The following is a 21,264-nucleotide window of genomic DNA, read 5'->3' on the forward strand; positions in this document are numbered from 1 at the left end:
AGGACCTAGATGAAATTTAGGACTGGTGTGCACAAGGTATGAGGCGTGTGAGGGTACAAAGACCCTCTGCACAGAGGTCAGGCACAATCTCAGTTCATGTGCTCCCATCCACAAGCACCAGGAGACTCTGTGCTGACAGCAACACTAAAGTCTCCGTAGCTAACAGGGCAGCCAAAGGGCCTGCTCCCCCACCTGCATTGGCCAGGGGAGTTCCATCAGCACGGCAGGAAAGAAAGTGCATGCTGCAATCAATAAAATGGGGAGACAGTGGTCATATAAGCACTCACTCCACCAGAGTCACCACGGTGATGGCTCTATAATGAAGTCTGCATTGAGATTTGCACCTGACGCAGAACTAAAATCACTTTCTCACCCTTTAGCTATTGTGTTTTGCTCCAAACATAGCCCAACAGCTCTTTAAATGGTTCATTGTAGCTTGGCGTCTCTCTTCTCTGCTTCTTCTCCCCTATAATCACTACCAACTCAAGCCCTACTTTCCTTCTTCACCACATAGCCCCATTCACCCAACATGTTCTCAACCATGCATGTACCCTCCCCTAGCCTCTACTGCTCCATGACACCCCACAGGTTCTCCACTGGCCCTCCTCCCACAATCCTGCTTCCTCTAGGTCACCCACCTAGATCCCTCCTAGGCCCCCCAAAACTCCCAGGCCCCCCACATATTGCCTACATCCCACTCAACATGTTTCCCCACATGCAGTCATAGTCCACACTGTACCCCCTAACTCCTGCTCCACATTCAGTTTTGAAACTTTGATATCCATCAACATTTAGAGGCATCAGCATTGCAATGTATAACACTGATACATCTCAGTTCTGTTCCAGGTTGAACATGGTAGGAACAAGAAAAGTAGGAAGCATGGCTAGTGATATAGAGTGGGTGAGTGGAGAGGACTGGGTGAGTGAGGGGGCAATCCAGGAAGGTGGTGAAAAGGAGGTTGTGGAGGATGAGAAGGAGAACTGATGAGCACAGCATACATAGGTTAACCGGTTATTTCCTTGCTTTGCATAGTTCAGTTGATAGACTAGGCCAGGGGTGGGAAAACTTTTTGGCCCGAGGGCCACATCTGGGTGGAGAAATTGCATGCAGGACCATGAATGTAGGGCTGGGGCAGGGGGTTGGGGTGCTGGAGGGAGCGTGGGGTGTGGTAGGGGGTGTGGTGTGCAGGAAGGGGCTCAGGGCAGGGGGTTGGAGCACAGCAGGGATGCAGCGTGAGGGAGGGGGCTCAGGACAGGTGGTTGGGGTGCAAGGTGCAGGGGGTGCAGCAGGGGGTTGGGGACTCAGGGCAGGCGGTTGCGGTGCAAGGGGGTGCAGCGGGGGTTTAGGGACTCAGGGCAGGGGGTTTGGGTGCAAGGTACAGGAGGGGTTTGGGCTCCAACCTGGCGCTGCTTACCTGGAGTGGCTCCGGGGTGGCAGCTGCGTGCTAAGACAGGCTCCCTGCCTGCCCTGACCCCACGCCGCGCCGCTTCCAGAAGCAGCCGGCACCATGTCCCTGTGGCCCCTGGGGGAGGAGGGCAGAGGGCTCCATGTGCTGCCCTCCCCTGCAGGTACCTCCCCCGAAGCTCCCATTGGTCACAGTTCCCCATTCCCAGCCAGTGGGAGCTGCGGTGGGGAGGCACCTGCAGGGGAGTGCAATGCACGGAGCCCTCTGCCCCCCTCCCCCAGGGGCCACAGGGACATGTGCCGGCCGCTTCCGGCCGTGGCGCAGGGCCCGCGGCGCAATAGGGGAGGGGCAATCCCGTGGGCCGGATCCAGAGTCCTGACAGGCCATTGTTTGCCCACCCCGGGCTAGGCAGTCGGACAACCTTAACTGAAAGCTGACCAAGTGCTGTGTGCAAATGTATGAGTAGAATGTATAAAACCTTGCTCCATCCCCTGCAAGCTGCTTACTGATAACAAACTTGTGCATATTTGAAATTGAGTGCAAGATAGAACTGGATACAGTGCCCAAACCAGAGATCAGTCCACACCTATGTGGATGTTAGATCAGACTCCCAACTTCCCTCAAATATGGGTCTGGGCTGTCAGCGCCAATCTCTGATTTGACCCATTTCACAGACAGGCTCAAGTCACAACATTTGGATTCATATCTAAAATTCCCCAAAGTTCCGATGTGTTGGATTTGGTCTGGGCCCATCTCTACGCTAGCCAACAAAGAACGAGCCTGTGGGTGGTAAGGAAACATGCAACCAAATGTAATCACAATTCAAATTGAGAGATTTCACGAACAGCCATCTGTGTGTCACTTTCCTCTCTCTGACAACCAGTGATGCCCCTCACTTACTACTGGCTCAGGCCTTGGCCCACCTGGCCCATAGGTAAATTCAGATCTCCATGTTTGGGGAGGTTGGGGGGACACCAACACAACTTTATTTATTTCAGAGGGTGTGTATTTCCACTATTTAAAGTATTGATAATCAAAGATCTTTGCTTTCCTCCGAAGTAAACATGCTAGACATTTGTGATGTGCAAGATTCAAAAGATCCAGCAGGTCTGTTTCAATAAACACCTAAAATTTCAGTTGCTTCTCCGAACTGCTCAGACAAGGTGGCTGCATGACAATTTTTATTTCAACCCAACCCAACCCCTTCAACCCAAGCTATTTTCACACCCCGGGATCATCCAAGTCCTGGTAAATTTCCATTTGCCTGCAAGGCAAGTTAGGTTCTCAGCAGCACCTATGAAAAAAATCAAGCTACTAATGTCTGTAAAGTGTTTTGAGATCCTCAGATGGAAGATCTCTAGACAGGAAAATTATGTCAATAAAATGGTTAACTTTGTAACATAGTCTAATAGGAGTCCCTCCTGGGATCTTGCTTATCTCCCACTCAACACCAACTTTCCTGCTCTTGCCAGTACAGCAGAAACAAGGGAACCAGATAACTGCTACCAGTTTGCTGTACTAACTCAAATTTTGCAACATTTCAACTATACTCCATATATCTGATGTTTTACAATGTATTTTCCCTGCATTCACGTTGTGCTACACTGGCAATTTTAGGAGTGGCAGTATCTTGGACTGCACCCCTCATTCCCAGTGCACTGCTTTTAAAAATGTATCCTGAGTACTAGCAACCCATCATCTGGGCTCTTAATTCTCTGCTGCTACATCCTTCCTCTGGGTTTCTGTGTCTGTAGCAATAAAAACAAGGCAATAATTTTACTCTCATGATTGCGGTACTGAAGCTTGTTTTTATCCCAGTCTCTTATCTTCTCCATTCAGAGCCAATGTATCTTATTACTTTGCAGCAAACATGGTCAGAGAGATGAAAGATTCTGTCATATATTTTCTCCTTCATATTAAACCACAAGGCTTTATCCCTCTCTTTCATTTTTCAATCTTAGAACTTCATTGTTTCCGACTATCTCTTCCATATTTGAATCTCACAGTGATTTCTGCTTTTTGCCTTTTGTGTAGATGCAAGTATGTGCTTTTCACAATTTATCCACTTTATCAAAACAAAATGAAATTGGTAACACTTTAAAATAACAGACCACTGAATGCTGGTTCATTGGTTATTCTCTGCAATAAGCTTCGCCTGGAACACTTAGCATTATGCAGATACTGTGATAACATATTTTCATGGTTTGCAATATTTCTGTACACACTTCTTACCTGTTTAATTCATTGTAACTCATAGCTGAGAAAAGGGGCCAGATCCTTTTCACTCCTACATGATTATGGTGAAACCCAGGGATTCCTGCACTTTCACTGCAGTGTTGTAGTTGCAGGCTGCCCTTAATTAGGCCATCCTTACTCTCTCCCCTACCCTCAGTGGAGTACGGCTCAGCTCCAGATGAGAATTAAACCCCTTGATGGTTACATTAACAGTTTAATTAATTGCCCCCCCTTTCTTCTCCCTTCGGGTCTCCTAGACTTTTTGTTTTAATAATAGGCTTTGCCCAAACAGTGGAAGTTAGTTGTATCCTGCTAGGGAAGAAATGGGAACCAGCAAATATGGAGTTTTGCAAGCTCAGATTAAATAATAATAAGATGCCTTGCAGAGGAAAATAAAATGGAAATATCAAGTCCCCAGCTGAGTAAAGGAGTGGGGCTTGATTGCAGCTCTAGGCCACTAGTCACATTTGTTGGGGCATGAGCAGTGGGACCCAGTGGAATTCTGGCTGGTGCTTGAGGAATGAATGCTGGAACAGGGGCTCCACCATCCTTTGAAAGATCAGTGTAGAGGGAGGGGCTGTTTCCCCAACGCTGTGGGGAATCTAGTGCTCGTGGTTTCACTAGCCTAATCCTAATGTAGTGCTTTGTCCTCCAGACTGCAACCAAGAAGGGGCAAAAGTTCCCTGCCAATTGGAACAAGAGGGACAGGGGGAGGAGTGAGCGGAGGTACTGAGACACATTGAGGCTGGGAGGTTGGCTCCAAGGTGGGAAGGAGGATCCCAGGAGGCCCTACTTGCTCCTAGACCCATGTCAGACCTTCCGGGTCCCGCTCACATCTCTCCATCCCCAGCCCAAGCCCAGGCCCTGCAGCCAGCCACTGCAGCCCTTCTGGAGCTGGCTTTCATCCTCCACACCCACACCCCTGTGAGAGTTCACACAGGGGCACAGCCCCAGCAATATTTCAAGGGCAGGGGGTGCTAGCCCTCTCTTTTTCCCCCACTTCTGCTGCCCCAGTTACAACAGGAGCTTCAGGCCCCTGCAAAGAAAGGCAAAGGGGGAAGCTCCGTGTGTTCTTTCAGGGCACCCAGACAAAGCCTGCCCAGCTTGTTCCTTTAGGATATAGGATTATCCTAGCAACAAAGGGATCTTTCCCTAGTGCCCTAGGTTGCTTGTCTAGCACAATCCTGGGGCCCAATCAATCAGCTCTGTCTATTGATTTCAACAGACTCTGGATCAAGCCTCAAACGCCAGATTTTTTTAGGCACTTAAATACCTTAAGTGCATAGGATGCAGATGCACTCTGGAGCAAGCCTCACTGGTGGGCCAAATTCATGTGGTTGCTTTGCAGACACTTTGGCTCAGATCCTCTAAGGTGTTTAGACACCTAACTCCCATTGATTGGGTGCATAAATGCTTTTGAGGATCTGGGCCTCCTTGCCAGCATTGGTGGCACAAAGTGGCCACAGGGCAACCATGAATTGTGCCCATTGAGAAAAACATTCTGGAGCATGCTGACTGCAGTCATTGCTATTTACGATTCTGTCCCACCCCAGAATCTAGAGAAGTTTTGAGCCTCTATATCTAGCCGAAGTGTGGACTAAGGATGGACTTGAACCAGTTCAGAACATTTGGTACAGTAGCAACTCTTCAGATCTTTACCTAATTAATGTTTAGCATAGTAATAAATACTGCAGTAGCATTAACTGCTTGCTAACAGCACATACTACATTTTTAATAAAAATACATAATATTTTACTAATATGTAATAATATCTTATAAATACCACAGAACAGCAGATAGGTTGCAAAAATGGAAATAATTTGCAATTGTAATGATTTTCACAATAAAGTGTGTACTAACATAATGATAAACAGTAGTGTAATAAAATGTAATACTATATACCATATAAACATTGTGAATGCCATGGTGATGTTAATGGGCATACACTGCTGCATCAAGATCACCTACCATCTGCTCTCTGATGTAAGTTTAACATACTTATCCTGCAAACACCTATGCCTGTGAGTAACTTACTGTTTTCACAAAAACAATGAGGAGTCCGGTGGCACCTTAAAGACTAACAGATTTATTCGGGCATAAGCTTTTGTGGGTAAAATACCCACTTCTTCAGATGCATGGAGTGAAAATTACAGATACAGGCATAAATATATATTGGTTTCATCTGCCAATATATCCTCACTGTTTTTGTGGATAGGAGACTAACCCCTGTTACTGTTTTCAGGAAGTCACATTGAGCCTAGTGGGATTACTTGTTCAATCGGGTTGCTCACAGGGGTAAAGATACATGTAGGTGAGAATGCTGGCAGGATCAGGCCTAAGGCTGAGTTTCCAATTGCAAGGGGTGGGCATATACCATGTCTGCTAGTTCATCAGCTGGCAAGAAAGAAATACAAGTTCCCAACTTTTTAAAAATCTTGCTACAAATCTCATCCTGACCCCAAAATGCTCTCACATGTGTTTTGTTTGTGTTTCCCCCTCCCTCCAAAGCATTTTCCTAGTCTTTTAGCATCCTTAATGCTTCTGTGCAGAGGTGCATTACCTCCAATATGCTAGAATGACAACAAGCAAAAGCAGTTTGATGTCCCGATGGTTAAATCCATAGGAGACCTATAGTGTTTAATGAATCCCCTATGGAGAATTCCACATTAGCCATGGTTTAATGCTCCATAATGGCAGTGAGTAATTTATCCACGAGCAATAGAAAGTCTTAGTTCTCTGTGCATTAAGAGATATTTATGAGGTAATTTTAACAGTTTCACACTGGCTGGTCATTATGTTACTGGATGTTTACCGATGGTAGTTGTAGCAGAGGCAGAAAAATACTTTCCTCGTCACTGGCTTAGTAGTAAACAATGATACAGTGGCACTTTGTGTGTTGGTGTGGCTGTTTAGAAAGAGGGCAAAGGCAACAGCTGTATGAAACAGATCATGAATCCTCTGACCTCACGGCAATATGCATAGTTCTTTTGATGCTTACAGCAGTTCTGCATCAGTATGGGTCCATCAACGTCAGTGGAGATACTCATTTATGCCTGTATTTGAGGCGAGTCTGGCCCTTGATGTCTGAGCTCAAGACTCTTGCTGGGAAGTGACCCTGCCTTGGCTTGACACTAGTGCTGGGTAAATGCTGCAATAAACAAACAAACCTTTCTTCCACGTTTTCAAATGAATTTGCTTCTTCCGTGGTTGCACTTGCTTCTCAAAGTGTTAGCAAATTGATTTACAGGCAGGAAGAAAAACAGCACATTTATTCTGGTGCTGCTGAATATTGTGGGAAGTGAATGTCTGAATTCCTGATTGCAAGCATTCCCACTGGAAACAGGAGTCTAAAGCTACACCTTTACTGGAACTAGAAGGCATAATTTCCTGCTTCAGTAGATGTACCTGCTAGTTCTGATTGAACTAGCACTCTAAAAGTATAGGTGTAGCCACAGCAGCGTGAGTGTCTGCAGAGACTAGCAGCTTGAATACATACCTATGGTTTCAGACAACTGTACTTGGGGCTGCTAGCTCCTGTCACCCCTCAGGCTGCCATAGCTACACTGCTATTTTTAGCATTGGAGCTTGATCGGCGCTTCTCCATGCATGGCTATTCAAGCAGGAAGTTACACCTTCCAGCTCAAGTAGACTGCAGTCACAGGGTGCAACGGCAGTTTAAGTAGACATACCTGAGCTAGCTTTAATACAGGCACAGGGACCTGCAGCAGCACTAGCTTCAGTGTAGGCTGTATAAGCCCACCCAGGGCCCTGGGAAATTACCTGCAGGATTAGCTAGTGATGAAGCCTATGCTGCTGCAGCTTCATGGCTCCAGTATCCAAGCCAGGTTGATCAGAACTAGCGCTGGCAAGTCTCCTCGAGCTGCAACAGTAACCCATGACCGCAGGGCAGACATACCCTAAGAGTTACACCTATCCAGTCAGGAAGCAGAATTCGTAACATGTGACCTCACCATAAAATCCTCACTTAAGAGCAGATGGTGCCTGGCCCTTACATGAGTGAGCAGCACTGCGGGAGGGCATAAGGAAATGTCATCCCTGGCCTTGTACAGTCTGTGCAAGGGCCAGGCAGAACTGCTACCCTGTGATCAAGGGCATGCAGGAGCAGCTTTCTACCTCTACCCCAGGGTGCACAAGGGCAGGATGGAGCCCTGGCTCCACCACCCACCCAATGTGCTGGCCAGAAGAGCTAGCCAGTTATCAAGGCATGTCAAAGGGCAGGCTGGCCCTTTAAGGTGGGTTTGAGATCCAGCTGTAATCTGATCCCAGCTCCTGCCCAGAGCAGGGGGATTCTGAGGAACAGAGGAATGCTGGGAAAGGGCACCGCTCTATATAATCTCCATTTCCCAGTCACCGAACAAGTTTAAGAGGAGATTGTTGGAAAGACTCACCAATGATCACCAAGCATCTCCATCAAGAGCATGGAAGGCTTCAGAGAGAGCTGGCTGGTTGGATAAAGAAAAGCCTAGAAAGCAACATTTCTGTATTTTGACGCTGCTTGGAGAGATCCTAGAGAGGGTTGAATCCTGGGAGTCTGCAAAAGAAGAGACCTTGGGCAAGGAGCCAAAGAGGGGCTTGAAGACCTGAACTAGGCACTTGTGTCCTTTTCCAGACTCCAGCAAAAGTGTCGGAGGAAGCTCCCTGCACTCCCCCAACCAAAAAGAGGCAGCCCGTGGTTCAGATCACTGGGACTTTGTTCCATTTGTTTCTATTTGAACTGTCACTAGCCTGGAAGGGAAAGAGTTTTTTGGTTTAGCTGGAGGTCATGTGAGAGGTCATCTGAGGCTTTAGCCAAGCTCGATGGCAGAAAGCCAAACCATTGCTATGGGGAGCATGCTGTACTCCCCAAAAAGGGTAGTAGCAGGGCACAGATGCTCTGCACCTGGAAGTTCTTGGAGGTATCCTGGCTCTCAGTGCTCCGCCACAGGCAGACAGGCTCTGCATCACCCTAGCACAGGGCTGTACCAAAACGGCACGCTATAGTCACTTGTGTTTGTTCTGTTCTCACTCAGGCAGATCCAGTGAAGTCTTGCCTGAGTAAAACCTAAGTATGGCTCTCAGGGAATGTCTGTAAGAGCAGCCCCTGGCTAAGATACCCACCTTGGCCCAGGTCTGAATGTCATTTTCCCCTTACCTTGTTCAGCAGAGCGGCAGGTTGCATAGAGCTGCTGGCTCCCCTGTGCATGGGGACTGTTGCATATGCAATATGCTGAGTCCTGGGCAAGGTACTGTGTACTCTGCACCCAGTTCCCTACATACAATGGCATTCCAGTACTGAATGCTGAGGCAAAGTGGAAGTGAGCATGAACAGGGCTTTTATTTCCAAAAGCTGTTTTGCTGGTGATGTGCAAACCAGAATAGAATCCAGCCTGCTTTCCCAGAGCTCTGGGGGCTCTGGCAACTTAGAGCTGAGCTGGCTCTGAATGCAGTTAGGAAGCAGATCTGCGGAGTAGGTGTTCGTATGACACATCCCCACTTTTCAGAGGAGAATTGCATCAGAAGGAGATTAAATGCCCTCCCACCTCTGCTTCCATATATAACAGAGGTGGGCAAACTTCAGCCTGTGGGCCACATCCGACCCGTGGGATCATCCTGCCCAGCCTCTGAGCTCCCGGCCAGGGAGACTAGCCCCCGGCCCCTCCTCCCACGCAGCCTCAGTGTGCTGCGCTGCCGGCACTCTGGCCCACTGCTCCTGCCGGGCAGGGTGGCGGCATGGCTGCAAGCTCCTGCTGCTCTGAGTGGCATGGTAAGGGGGCGGGTAGGGGTTGGATAAAGGGCAGGGGGTCCCAGGGGGCAGTCAGGGGGCGGGGGTGTGGATAGGGGTCAGGGCAGTCAGGGGACTGGGAGCATGGGGGTTGGATAGGGGGTGAGATCCCAGGGGGCAGTTAGGGGCAGGGGTCCCAGGAGGGGGCGGTCAGGGGACAAGGGGGGGGTTGGATGGTCAGGGGTTTTGAGGGGGGCAGTCAGGGGGCAGGAAGTCGGAGGGGGCGGATAGGGTGTGGGGTCCAGGTTGTTTGGGAAGGCACAGCCTTCCCTACCTGGCCCTCCATAAAGTTTTGCAACCCCGATGTGGCCCTTGGGCCAAAAAGTTTGCCCACCCCTGATATATAAACTCCTTGGCCATCCACATGGATTTGCTGAAATCTGATGCAGCATCAGCTGGATGTGAGTTTCTGAGAGAGAGAGAGAGTGGAGCTGTCTGTCTCTCCTAGGCCAGGAGCAGGTATGTCTAGGCTGAGAGGAACCTACCCAAAACTCATAGGGAAACAATAAAGTAGGTAAGATCCAGGCACACAGACCTTTGGTTGCTTTATCCCTTTTCTCTGCTTCCTGTGTATCTTTAGGTGAATAAATTTGTTTTGAAGAAGTTGTTTGTGAGTGAATTGAATCATGTGCTGGTAACAGGCTTCTGAAGGAAAAGGCCCCAGAAGTGCCAGACATAGGTGGGCCTGTCGTGTTATCACAGTTGGTAAACAGAGACTGGAGCTCTGGGCTGCAGCTCAAGATAGTACTCTGTGGTCCCACCCAGAGAGGAGTGAAGGTGGCAAACCCAGGTACCAGAGTGGTGCATTTGAGTGGTGCTGCACCAAGGTCTAACAATGTAGCTTGGCCTTTAACAGTGACATCTGTGGGTTCGATGTTTGCTCCAGGACTAAAACAATCATGTGTACAGCATGGCTGTCGTGACCATTTTAGAAACCCAGGTATCCATTCAGGATGCAATGGTCAGAGGAAGCTAAAGTGGTGATGGTGGCAAATACTGCAGTTATTTCAGATGATTTCTCAATGTGAAGAAGCCAGAATTAATGACCCCTTTTGAAAATAGGTTTCAGAGTGGTAGCTGTGTTAGCCTGTATCAGCAAAAAAAAAAAAAAAAAAAAAAAGGGGGGAGGGCCACAAGTACTTCGTGTTTTCTTTTGAAAACAGTGGCCTAAGCCAATTGATTCCACCCTCTCCTCCCTTTCCATTTCCTCTACTCATTTCCTTTTGTCTTGTAACTGTACTGCACCCAGGAAAGCTCAGCATGGATGCAGCATCTACTACTGTTTCTTCCATCACCCTGTTTTCTAACTGGGGTTTAACAGGCACAAGAACAGACCGAAAACTCAAAGTGCATATGGATAATTCAGTAGCTTTGTCATGATTAGAAATCAGGATGCTCCTGGCTTCTCTCAATCCTTTTACAGGACTATTACATTGTGCTGTCTTCCTGACATCCTGCGATAGCTTTTCTAGTGGTCTTCTGATCTCCCTCTACTGCCATGGCTCACCATAGCAACAGCATTGGCAGAACTAACTGTCCCATTGGGGTGACTCAGATGTGTTCTGAAGTGCCTCTAGTGCCAATTAGTGCAAAAGTGGCAGTGGATTTGTCTCCTCCAGCTGCAGGCTATGAACTGAAGTGAGATCACCAGCTCGAAGCATGCAGTCTAACAGCCATCAGGCAGTAAGAAGGTTAGGTCACTATAGACCTATCATTGGAGCTGGTGATCTAGAGATAAAAGGCTTTCGTTATCAGTGTCCTTGGAGACATCCACTGCCATAGGATCAAAGGTTTGATTTAAGACACGGAACTAGCCCTGAGGTGAAAGTCTTCTACCAGGCCTCACTTAGAGGGGAAAAAAACCTGATTAAAGTACAGTTTCTGGGACAAATTTCAAGACTGTTCCATCCTCCAATGATTTGAGTATTGTCACATACACTACTATAAGGGGCAGATGGTCCAAAAAAAAAAAAAAGTTAGGCACATGGCTCTACGTTGAGCGTATATACACAAGAAACTGACCAATGCTGGTTATTCATGACAATTAACCACCCTCCATATGCACTCAGAATAGGTGCACACTTGTGTGTGTACTTCGCAGACTTGGTTATTGCTGAGTATGGTTAAAAGTTGCCAAGTCAGGCACTCAAAAACTCACTAAGGATGCAAAAACCAAACATTCAGAAGTTAGTAAATGCCAGAATTAAAGTTACCTGTGTTACCTTGATGTGTCCCCATTGGGCGTATGCAGAATGATATCTTTAGTTACATGGTCACATACTACTTTTCTACAGACCTCTTGCCTTATTTAGTGCACAGGATTAACAGTACTCACTGAATGGGCAGCTATTCAAAGCTGAACAATGAAAATAAAACAATATCAGGTTCCCAGGCCTTATTTACTGCCGCACATTCAAACCGTGTAAAAAACAGAATTATTAAATTTTCTCACAGGCTGTTCTATGACACTCATCACTGCAATAGCCAAGTGCTCGACACACTAATGAATGTGTCTTCATTTTTCAGATGGGGCACTGAGACAAAAATTAATTTCAAATGCATCCACTAATGTTAGGTGCCCAATCTCAGATGCCTATGTTCTGATTTTTCAGGGTACATTGCTTTCAACATGTAATATGGTATATAATGCACAGTTCCTTTTCATTTCAGTTGCAGCTGTGAGTGCTCAGCACTTTGGCAGATCAGACCCTAGGGTCTCACATTAGGACCCAGAAAAATAAGCAACACAGTTAGCGGCCGGTTCCTCAACCTTGACTCCTCGTCCCAGACCCCAACCTGCTCATCCTAATACCAGTCTCTTTCCACCCTCACTCGGAAACTAGTTCCAATCTCCTCGCCTTGCCATCCTCCTCACCCCTAGTCACTCCAGTCAACTTCCTCCTTCTTGCTGCTGGGCCCAGCGGGAGGCTCATTGAGAGCATGGGAAAGCATCTGCTTTCTCAGTTCCGGTGCCCAGTTGCCTGCAGAATCTGGGAGGAGCAATTACAGGGAAAGTCCTGCTCAGCCCCTGCAGCCCTGGGATGGCTTGTAACTTGGCCAACTATGGGTGGATTTTCACAGGAGCAGCAAAAAACACATCTTTGACACCTCTGACATCTCTACCAAATTTCCAGGCTGTGCTCCAAATCATGTGAACACTAGAACGTCTCAAAAGAATTTTTAATAGTTAAAACAATGTATTTTCCCCTAATTTTGCTCTTGGAAATGACTAAATGATTGTTGCTGAAGTCTTAAACACAAAAATAACTCTCAGACTGAGCCAAGCACCCCCACATGGAAAATTTCAGCCTTAAGCAGTTAAAGTTTGGCAAAGTTTTAAGAAACCAAAAACAAGGTCTTATAATAGAAGACTGACTATATATTCAATGTGAACTTGACTCACAGCCCATTGAAATCAATGGAAACACTCCCACTAACTTGAAGGGGCTTTGGATCAGTACATATATGCTATGAAGTGTATTATAAGTGTAGGGAGAAATTTTATACTTCAGGATGGACACTAACTCTCATGACTGGATCTATGTGAAACTCAGTCACTTTGAAGTTCATGGGGTAGATCCATATATCCTTAGAGGAACCCTGGAAATTCAAAGTAACTAACAAGTATCACTTTCTTTAGCTATGAAGTCATAAGCCAATCTAGAAATCCATATATGTGCTATATGAAAAGAAGGTCATTATGATATCCCGGAGACACCTATCCAGCCCAACAAAGATTTTGGAAAAGCTAAACTCCCAAATCACTTCAACAATAGTATGCCTGAATAAGGACTGTCAGGGCTAGATTCCAGCATTGTAAAAGAATTGAATTTAATAGACCAGAGAAAGGCAAGTGTGTGTGTGTGTGGGGGGGAGGATTGTAGGAGGAACTTTTCCTCATTTGCTTTGCTTCTCCAATCACAATGATCCCTTGATTGCACTGAATCAGTGATAAGCATGAACATACTAATTCTATCACTTCCATTCAGCTGCCTACCCAGCCAATTCCATATAAAAAACACTAGCATACGCTACACTAATGGTCATTAACGCTGCAGTTTCCAATAGTGTTAATTAATAGTGCAGCATCTTTGAGCATTAGCAAGGTTCCCCAAGTTGTGCTACAAAGCAGTTTTCTTGGAGATCACAACATTGTCTAGAAGCTATGCTTTTATACTTCCAGACCGGAGCCTTATCCTGATCTCACACCAGTCTAAATCAGGGGTAGATCAACTGAAGTCAGTGGAGCTGCGCTGATGGAAAACTCGTTTCTGAGAGATCAGAGTCAGAACGTGTGTGTGCAGCCTCTGATGGTAAAGAAGACCTTCAGAACTTGCTTCTCCTATCACTACCCCAGAAAAGAAGCACTTTATTCTGATTTTTCACAGGCATAAATGACTACACAAAGTGCATGACTGGGGAGGAAAAAGGTCTGTTATATGAAAACTCTTAATATAAAATATTTTTGCCCAGGTTGTTGGTTTCTCCCGAGTTGCAACTGTAACAGATGTCTCCTATTCTAGCCATTTCCATATGTCCCCTGCAGAACTAACAATACTCCTTTTATTGACTCCTTCCAGCCTTTCAGTTCAAATTCAAGATGACCACTAAGCACATCTGTGAGCAAGTGGGCTAAACCTTGACATCATGATAATAGAGGAGAGAGAGGATGAATGCGCATACACTCAGGACTATGCCTGTCAGCAGGATACCTGGAACAGCCTTACTGGGAAAAACAGCAACTTGAAAGCATTATCTAGTCAAATTCACTCCGAAGTAATCTATGAACAATTAGATGTTGCAAGGCACTAATAACCTTGGAATAGCTTCAATAAACTATTTTCTTCATTTTATTGTGACAATCCAAATAATATCAATTTGCCATTTCTAGTTTTAAATGTATGAGTGGACCAAGATACAGAGGCCAACTCTCTGATGATTCTTTCATAGGGGCCCCATTAACTACAATCAATGATGTCTGGGGCCCCAAACTTTGCATTTATGCCTGTAGCTTGTCTAGCTCATGAATGGTTAATAAATGACCAACAGATGTTGAGTAAAATTTTCAAAGTTGCCTGAGTGACTTCGGAGCTTAAGTCTCATTTTCAAAAGTGACATAGACACCTAACTCCCAAAGTGCCTAACCTGCTTAAATGCTTTTGAAAATCCCACCAAGCATCTGTCTGCATCTTCAGACACCTTCAGATTTGAAAATCTTGCCTTAAGTAAGTTGGGTACAGTTTTCAAAAGCTCTTCTCAAGCCATGAGATAGACATGAGCAATATTTGTTATAAGCATACCAGTAGACAGCATTATAAATTATTATAAGACATAGATAAAAACAACCTATTGCATTCATTTGATGTTACAACAAATGCCTAACTATCTATTAAGACAAATTAAGCACTTATATTATATACTACTTAGAAGTAATATAAGTATGGACAAAAACCTCACTGAAAATTTTCTCAACTCTTATGACTAGAACAATATTGTAGTAATGCAAAGTGTAGAATAATTCCATCTGCATATACAACATAGCCTCCCTGCACCATTCAACACGAACATCTGCAATATAAGCTCATCTGACACAAAGTTCCAGCCTTATGATTAGGTGCAGAACACTGAAAGACTACAATCATTTAGACAGTGCCCAGGGGAACTGTAATGGAATACAGAGCTTTTCATCTCCAGGTCACCAGTTTGGATCCAGCACAAGCTGCTACTGATTTAAAGTCCATGAACTATCATTGGCTGGTCTTCTACCCATTTCACATAGGAGTTCTCAGAAGAGTTCTTTGTGGACAGGCAGCCACATAATTAAAAACACCTCCACAATGACACTGTTTGGCACCGCTATGGGCAGACTGAGTAGCTGTAATACTTGAATGGGGCATTGGTATCAGTGAATCACTCACTGAATGAAGTCCATTCTGATCAAAGTTGGAAGGCTCCCAGCTGGTGGAAGCACATATGGGGAAGATTAAAATGACACTATCAGTGCTATCCCTCTTCCATGATTAAGTGGAGCTTTTGTTTACAAGGCTGTCAATGTGTGAGTATGATGCTTAAAAAACCAAAACATCCCGGATTTTGCATTGACCTTCATAACAGGAGGCAGAACACCACAATCAGCTAATGACTACGTAGCTGCCTTTAAACTGGTGACTCCTTTGACCTCTGGAACATATCTAGGTTATGCACCGCCCATCGCCAGCTGATATACCCGGGGGTCAGAAATCACTGGGAGGAAGCAGGGAACAGTACTAGCATGTATTTGTTTGACCTTACCTCTCTAATTGCAGTGGAGGGCCAGTGGAAACGTTTCCTGTGTCTGAATCTTGGCAATTTGAAACTAGTCAACAAGGCGTTATATACTGCACATGAAAACAAAAACAAAAACCAGATCAGAGGGGATTTGCTATGGTATACATGGTGCAGAAGACTAGATGTACAGGGGAACAGGAATGATACACAAAACTTTTCACTCCTAGTTTGAATTAACCCAGCTCAATAGTTACAGTTATTGTTAACAGGTTTCAAAGTGGTAGCCGTGTTAGTCTGTATCAGCAAAAACAACGAGGAGTCCTTGTGGCATCTTTTGCATAGTACAGTAAAGGTACACAGCTCTGTGAAGGTTAGGTCATTGCCAAACATCCCTATCCTGATGAGTTTACAGTTAAAGGCAGAGGCAATACAGACAGGACAAGAGGAAAGTCTACCATATCGGGTAAGGCCATCTGAATGCAAGTGGTTCACGTATGAGGGAAAGTTTATTAACGGAGGGTCTATGTGAAATGTGCTGGTATTTAGGAGTGGGTTATTTCCTTCCTGGAGGCAGGAGGGCGGAAATGCTAACAATACATGGTAGTGTCTTCTAGTCTAATACCTCTAAAATACATACACTTTTAAAAAGTAATTGAAAGTTTATAATTCCCAGACATTAAAGACAATTGCCAGTATTGCAATAAACAACTCCAATAACTATGCTTGTCTGTTCGACATTCATTCATTGTGTTTGCATTTTTGGCTGCAATTATGCATTCGATGTGTTGAAAGCCAGGCCTTGTGTGTTTAATCAACCTTCAGAATATAAAATTCCCAACAATATTCCTTTCTAGAGTTCTTACACTACTCTTCCAATCTCACTATTACCTGCTACTTTTATGTCCCCACTGCCCAGCCATCTCTCTTCATTTTCTCAATTAGAAGCAAAAACAGTTGCTCTATCACTTTATTTCACAAACAGCAACATGATTCAGTAATTCTCTTCCCATGTAAGCACTTGATGCTCATGGCAGAGGCTCATGGCTGCTCCTCACTCTGGAAAGCTGTACAATTCTTGCCTGACTTTTTGCTTTCTCCACTGACAGTTCTAATACCACAAGAAAAGGAATATTTATGTTTGCAGTGCTAGTTATTCCACTTGATTATCACTCCCATCTAGAGTTGCCAACTTTCTAATCGCATAAAACCAAACACCCTAGCCCCGCCCCCGCCCCCCACTCACTACATTCCCTCTTCCTCGGTGGCTCGGTGTCCTCCACCCTCACTTTCACTAGGCTGAGGCAGGGGTTTGGGCTCTGGGATAGGGCTGGTGATGAGGGGTTTAGGGTGCAGGAGGGGGCTCCAGGCTGGGGGCGAGGGGTTTGGTGTGCAAGAGGGGCTCCATGTTTGGGGGGCTCAGGGCTGGGGCAAGGGGTTGAGGTGCGCGGGAAGTGAGGGCTCTGGGCCGGGGATGAGGGCTTTCAGGTGCAGGCTGGGGCTCCGGGGTGGGGCAGGGAGTTGGGCTATGGGAGCAGGTACGGGCTCTGGGCTGTGAGCGTGGGCTCTGGGATGGGGCTGGAGATGAGGGCTTTGGGGTACAGGAGGGGGCTCTGGGTGTGGGGGGAGCTCAGGGCTGGGGCAGAGGGTTGGGCTCAGAGGTAGGGAGTGGGCTTGCCTCGGGTAGCTCCCGGTCAGCGGGGCAGCAGGGCTAAGGCAGGCTGCCTGCCCATCCTGACACCACGCTGCATGCACCCCAGAAACAGCCAACAGGTTCAGCGCTAGTAGGAATGGGGGCGGGCAGGAGGCTTTGTGCACTGCTCTCGCCCACAGGCACCGCCTCACCAGCTCCCATTGGCCGAGCGTAGAGCTGGTGCTCGGGGCAGGGGCAGTGCGTGGAGCCCCATGGCCTCCGTGCCTAGAAGCTGGACCTGCTGGCTGCTTCTAGAGTGCAGCGCGGTTTCAGGACAGGTAGGGACTAGCCTGCCTTAGCGCTGCAGTATCGCGGACCAGACTTTTAACTGTCCGGTTGGCAGTGCTGACCAGAGCCACCAGGGTCCCTTTTCGACCAGGTGTTCTGCTTGAAAACCAGATACCTGGTCACCCTACTCCCATCCCCCTGCATGTAGGTGACCAGACATCCTGATATTAGGGGCTTTGTCTTATATATACACAACTATCCCCCCCCACCCAAAAAAAAGTGTCCCAATTTTTGACACTTGCTATGTGGTCACCCTAGCTGCACCTCCATTGGTGCCTTCTGCCCCCAGATTCCTCTGACTCCTCATAGCTTCCTGTCATGCCTCCTAACTCATTCCCCCTCTGCCTCATTTTCTGCACTTCCATATTCTCCTGTTCCTCACCTGGGCCTTCCCATGCGACATCATCCCTGAGCTCAGCCTGTGTTCAGTTCCCTTTGAAAGGCTGGCAAATGGGGACCATCTTTGCTAGGGGCAGCTTCACTCTCAGCCACAAAGATTGTAGGGAAACGGCAGCCCCCTTGCCGAGTTCAGCCTGCATCTTCACTCTTATTTCCAGCAATGGGAGGGAGGAGCGATTTTGGATAAGGGCAAAACTTGGCAAGTTGTAGGAATCAAATCAGAAAATCATCAGATCCTTTTAAGAAAAAGGCAAATATCATGGCTAAGTGGCAATGCTGGGGAAATGATTGTTAATTTGTTTCAAATCAGGAATACTACCACTCCCTAAGTGAGCACGCTGCTGGTTTCAGAGACATCCCTTCTGCTATTGTTTATTAATACCATAATGTGGTTCTCAGTTTCCTAAGACAATGGAACCCAGCACCCTCCCTTCCTCACATTCTCTCCATGAGGCACTCCTCAGCCACCACCTGCTCCCATCTTTGTCCTTCTCCCTAACACTTAGCTCATACCTCAACTAGCCTTCCAGTCGTTACCCAAATTCAGAGTAAAAGCCCATGTGACTTTTCCAGTATTGTTTTACCATAAAGAAACACGTGTAATGATTTCTCAGTGACTTCAGCCTCAGTCCTACACTGAGGACTGCACAGTCACACCCCTGCAAGCTCTGATGCCTGTAGTGGGGCTGCCTGTCTGTACAGGGGTCCACCGATGTAGTTCTCCATTCTGGCCCTTAATGGCCCCGATGAAAAGCACTGGTGGATGAAGTCTGCAGCTCTAGAGTTCAGTGGTCAGAAAACTCCAGTTATTAATTGCCAGGAATACAGCAGGGAAGACCCTGAATGAGATTTCTGCCCCCCCCCCCCGATAGTAATGAATCCCCTTAAGAAGCTTACAAGTAGGGAAGCAGCACCCACTTGTCCTGACTACCTAGAGCCAAGGAATGGTGGGTTTTTTCCATAGAAACAGGATTGCTTCCTCTGCTGGGTTGAGGTGGGGGAAGCAAGAGAGGAAAGGACACATCCAGACGGCCATATTTTATAACAGTACCCTCTCCACACCAGTTACAACTGGACTATTGGAAGGTGGGTAAGGTAATATTTTTGATTGGGCCAACTTCTGTTGGTGATAGACAAGCTTTTGAGTTTACACATATCTCATATCCTGGGACCAACACTGCCAGGCAGGTGAATGTGCAATTGCCTGTTTTGTTCACATAGATGCCCCTCTATGCATCCAAATATAATTCTGAGCAAACTCATTTACTGTAAGCATTGCCATCATATTTCTAAAGGCTCTATGAAAATTTAGCCCATGATTCATTGCAAAAGCAGTCTGCATTCCTCCCTGTGCCAGGATATGATCTTAGGAGTACAAGGGGGACCCTGAAGTTCCCACCCCACCAGTAAAGGGGTTAAAGAACTTGTATCACCTTGCTTTAATAAGGTTTGGATTTTCAAGGGGGCCTAAGGGAGTTAGGCACTCAACTCCTACAGAGAGTTTTATTGAAAATTTCAATTGGGATTTGGGTGCCTATGGTGCTGGGTGCAGGAGAACTAAAGATTGATAGGTTTAGCTCTCCTTCCCCCTACAACTCCTTTCCTCCCAGCTGAACTGGTTCTTTCTAAGCAAAAACTGCACAATTTCCTCAACATCCATCATCATATTAGGGAGATGAGGAATAGAAGAGCGCAACCCTAACAGAAAAGGTTTTACATCCCACTTATGATAAAATATGTGCCTGTGTCACCAGGTGATTACCTGGTGGGCCAGGATGGCATGACCACCACAGAAATGGTGGTGATGGGGGGCGGGGGAGTTAGAGAATGTAGCAGTTCTTATAAAAGGTACATCAGTATTTATTATCTTCTACACCCATTTACTTCAGTGCCATTTCCCTACAACTCCTCTATGCCCAGAGCACTTATAGGAAGGCAGGCCCACCGTGTAGCCAAATTCTCCCAAGTTTAATACTTGCTTTCCCAAGGTGTTGCTTCTCCTCAGACACTGATCTAGCACTGTCCTTAGAGCACCCTTCTAGCACAGCCCCAAACATTCCTTCAGCAGCTCCTCTCACCCCTTGCAAGGGCTTGGGATTGACTTACATAGGCCCCAGACTCCTCCCATTCCCAGCAGCTCTGAAAGGACTAGTGGTTAAGTGGAGCCAGCTGAGCAACCCCCTAGTTCTTGTTTTCAGAGAGAGTCCATTACCTACAGCTGCTTGTTTATCCCCCCCCCATCCATATGACAGTTCACTTTGTCCCAGCCTCTCTTTTCCACAGCGTGGGGTTCACTTATGCAAAAGATGGCAGGATCCAGAAGGAGTCCTCTGGAGGGGAAATCAATCTCACCCAGAGTAAATAAAAAGCTGCCATTTGTAGGTTAGAGAAGATCAGCTCAAGCCTGTTACATTAATGACCCATAAAACCAAAATCACACAGGCACAGGGTTTTATTGGCAATGGAATTTATACCTCAATGGCTAGACCTTTGTTGATTCGTAAATAATGGGGACTCGTGCTGTTTTTCTTCTTTGCATGAAAACTCCTGTTAGCTGTTCAGGGTTTGGAAAAAAAACAGGTGTTATTAGTATTCTGGTATTGTGCCTCTGTGCCTCGAAGAAATAATATCTCCATCTTAAAAGACATTACCTCAGAACTGTGATTGCCATTAAAAAGGTAACACTGCTAAAAGTTGCTACCGCACAGTGATATATGAGGTACCATACTAACTCTCTGTGCTTTGCACAATAGCAGAAAGATGCTAATGTATTTTCTGGCTGGAGTGCAACATTCTCTGCTCTCTGGAGTTCAGTGGTCATGAGTGCCATGTGTCGCAACTCATCATCAGGGCCCTGTGGAAGACCCAGCTTCAGGGAAACTCCTTGGGTTAAAGATGGATAGGAGAGACCATACACATTTTCCTACAGACTCTATTGGATGTCACTTCCAGGAGTGCAATTGCCAGAATGCAATGGTGCTTCCATGCAAGGAATCTTAAGTCTAGCAGATCTGCATGCTTGGTGTTGTAATATCATTACTGCTGCTGTTTGTTAGGAAAGCAGGTTAAAGGAACAACAACATAAACAAAGGATCAAATTTATCAACTACATTATTTGTTGTGAATTATTTGGGTAGCTGTATGGTAACACCATGGACCCAGCACTGGTGGACGTACCTATATCTCGGTGCACTGGG

The 21,264-nt window shown here is 46.4% G+C and overlaps 1 long non-coding RNA gene across 2 annotated transcripts in view; it reads right to left on the bottom strand.

Annotated features, from left to right (window-relative positions):
- LOC119841579 overlaps positions 1-20,136 on the bottom strand; it is a 39,531-nt gene extending 19,395 nt beyond the window's left edge. Inside the window, exons 1-3 of one of the 2 annotated variants that reach the window (XR_006275355.1) lie at positions 20,043-20,136; positions 15,715-15,800; positions 2,416-2,700 (exon numbers count right to left, since the gene is read on the bottom strand). This is a non-coding gene — a long non-coding RNA (uncharacterized LOC119841579). Of the gene's footprint in view, positions 1-2,415; positions 2,701-15,714; positions 15,801-20,042 lie in introns of those variants that run through there. The other variant, XR_005288595.2, reaches the window with a different exon arrangement.
- Between the last annotated feature and the right edge of the window lie 1,128 nt (positions 20,137-21,264).

Source organism: Dermochelys coriacea, chromosome 13 (assembly GCF_009764565.3).
Source record: "Dermochelys coriacea isolate rDerCor1 chromosome 13, rDerCor1.pri.v4, whole genome shotgun sequence".
NCBI classification, from domain to species: Eukaryota; Metazoa; Chordata; order Testudines; family Dermochelyidae; genus Dermochelys; species Dermochelys coriacea.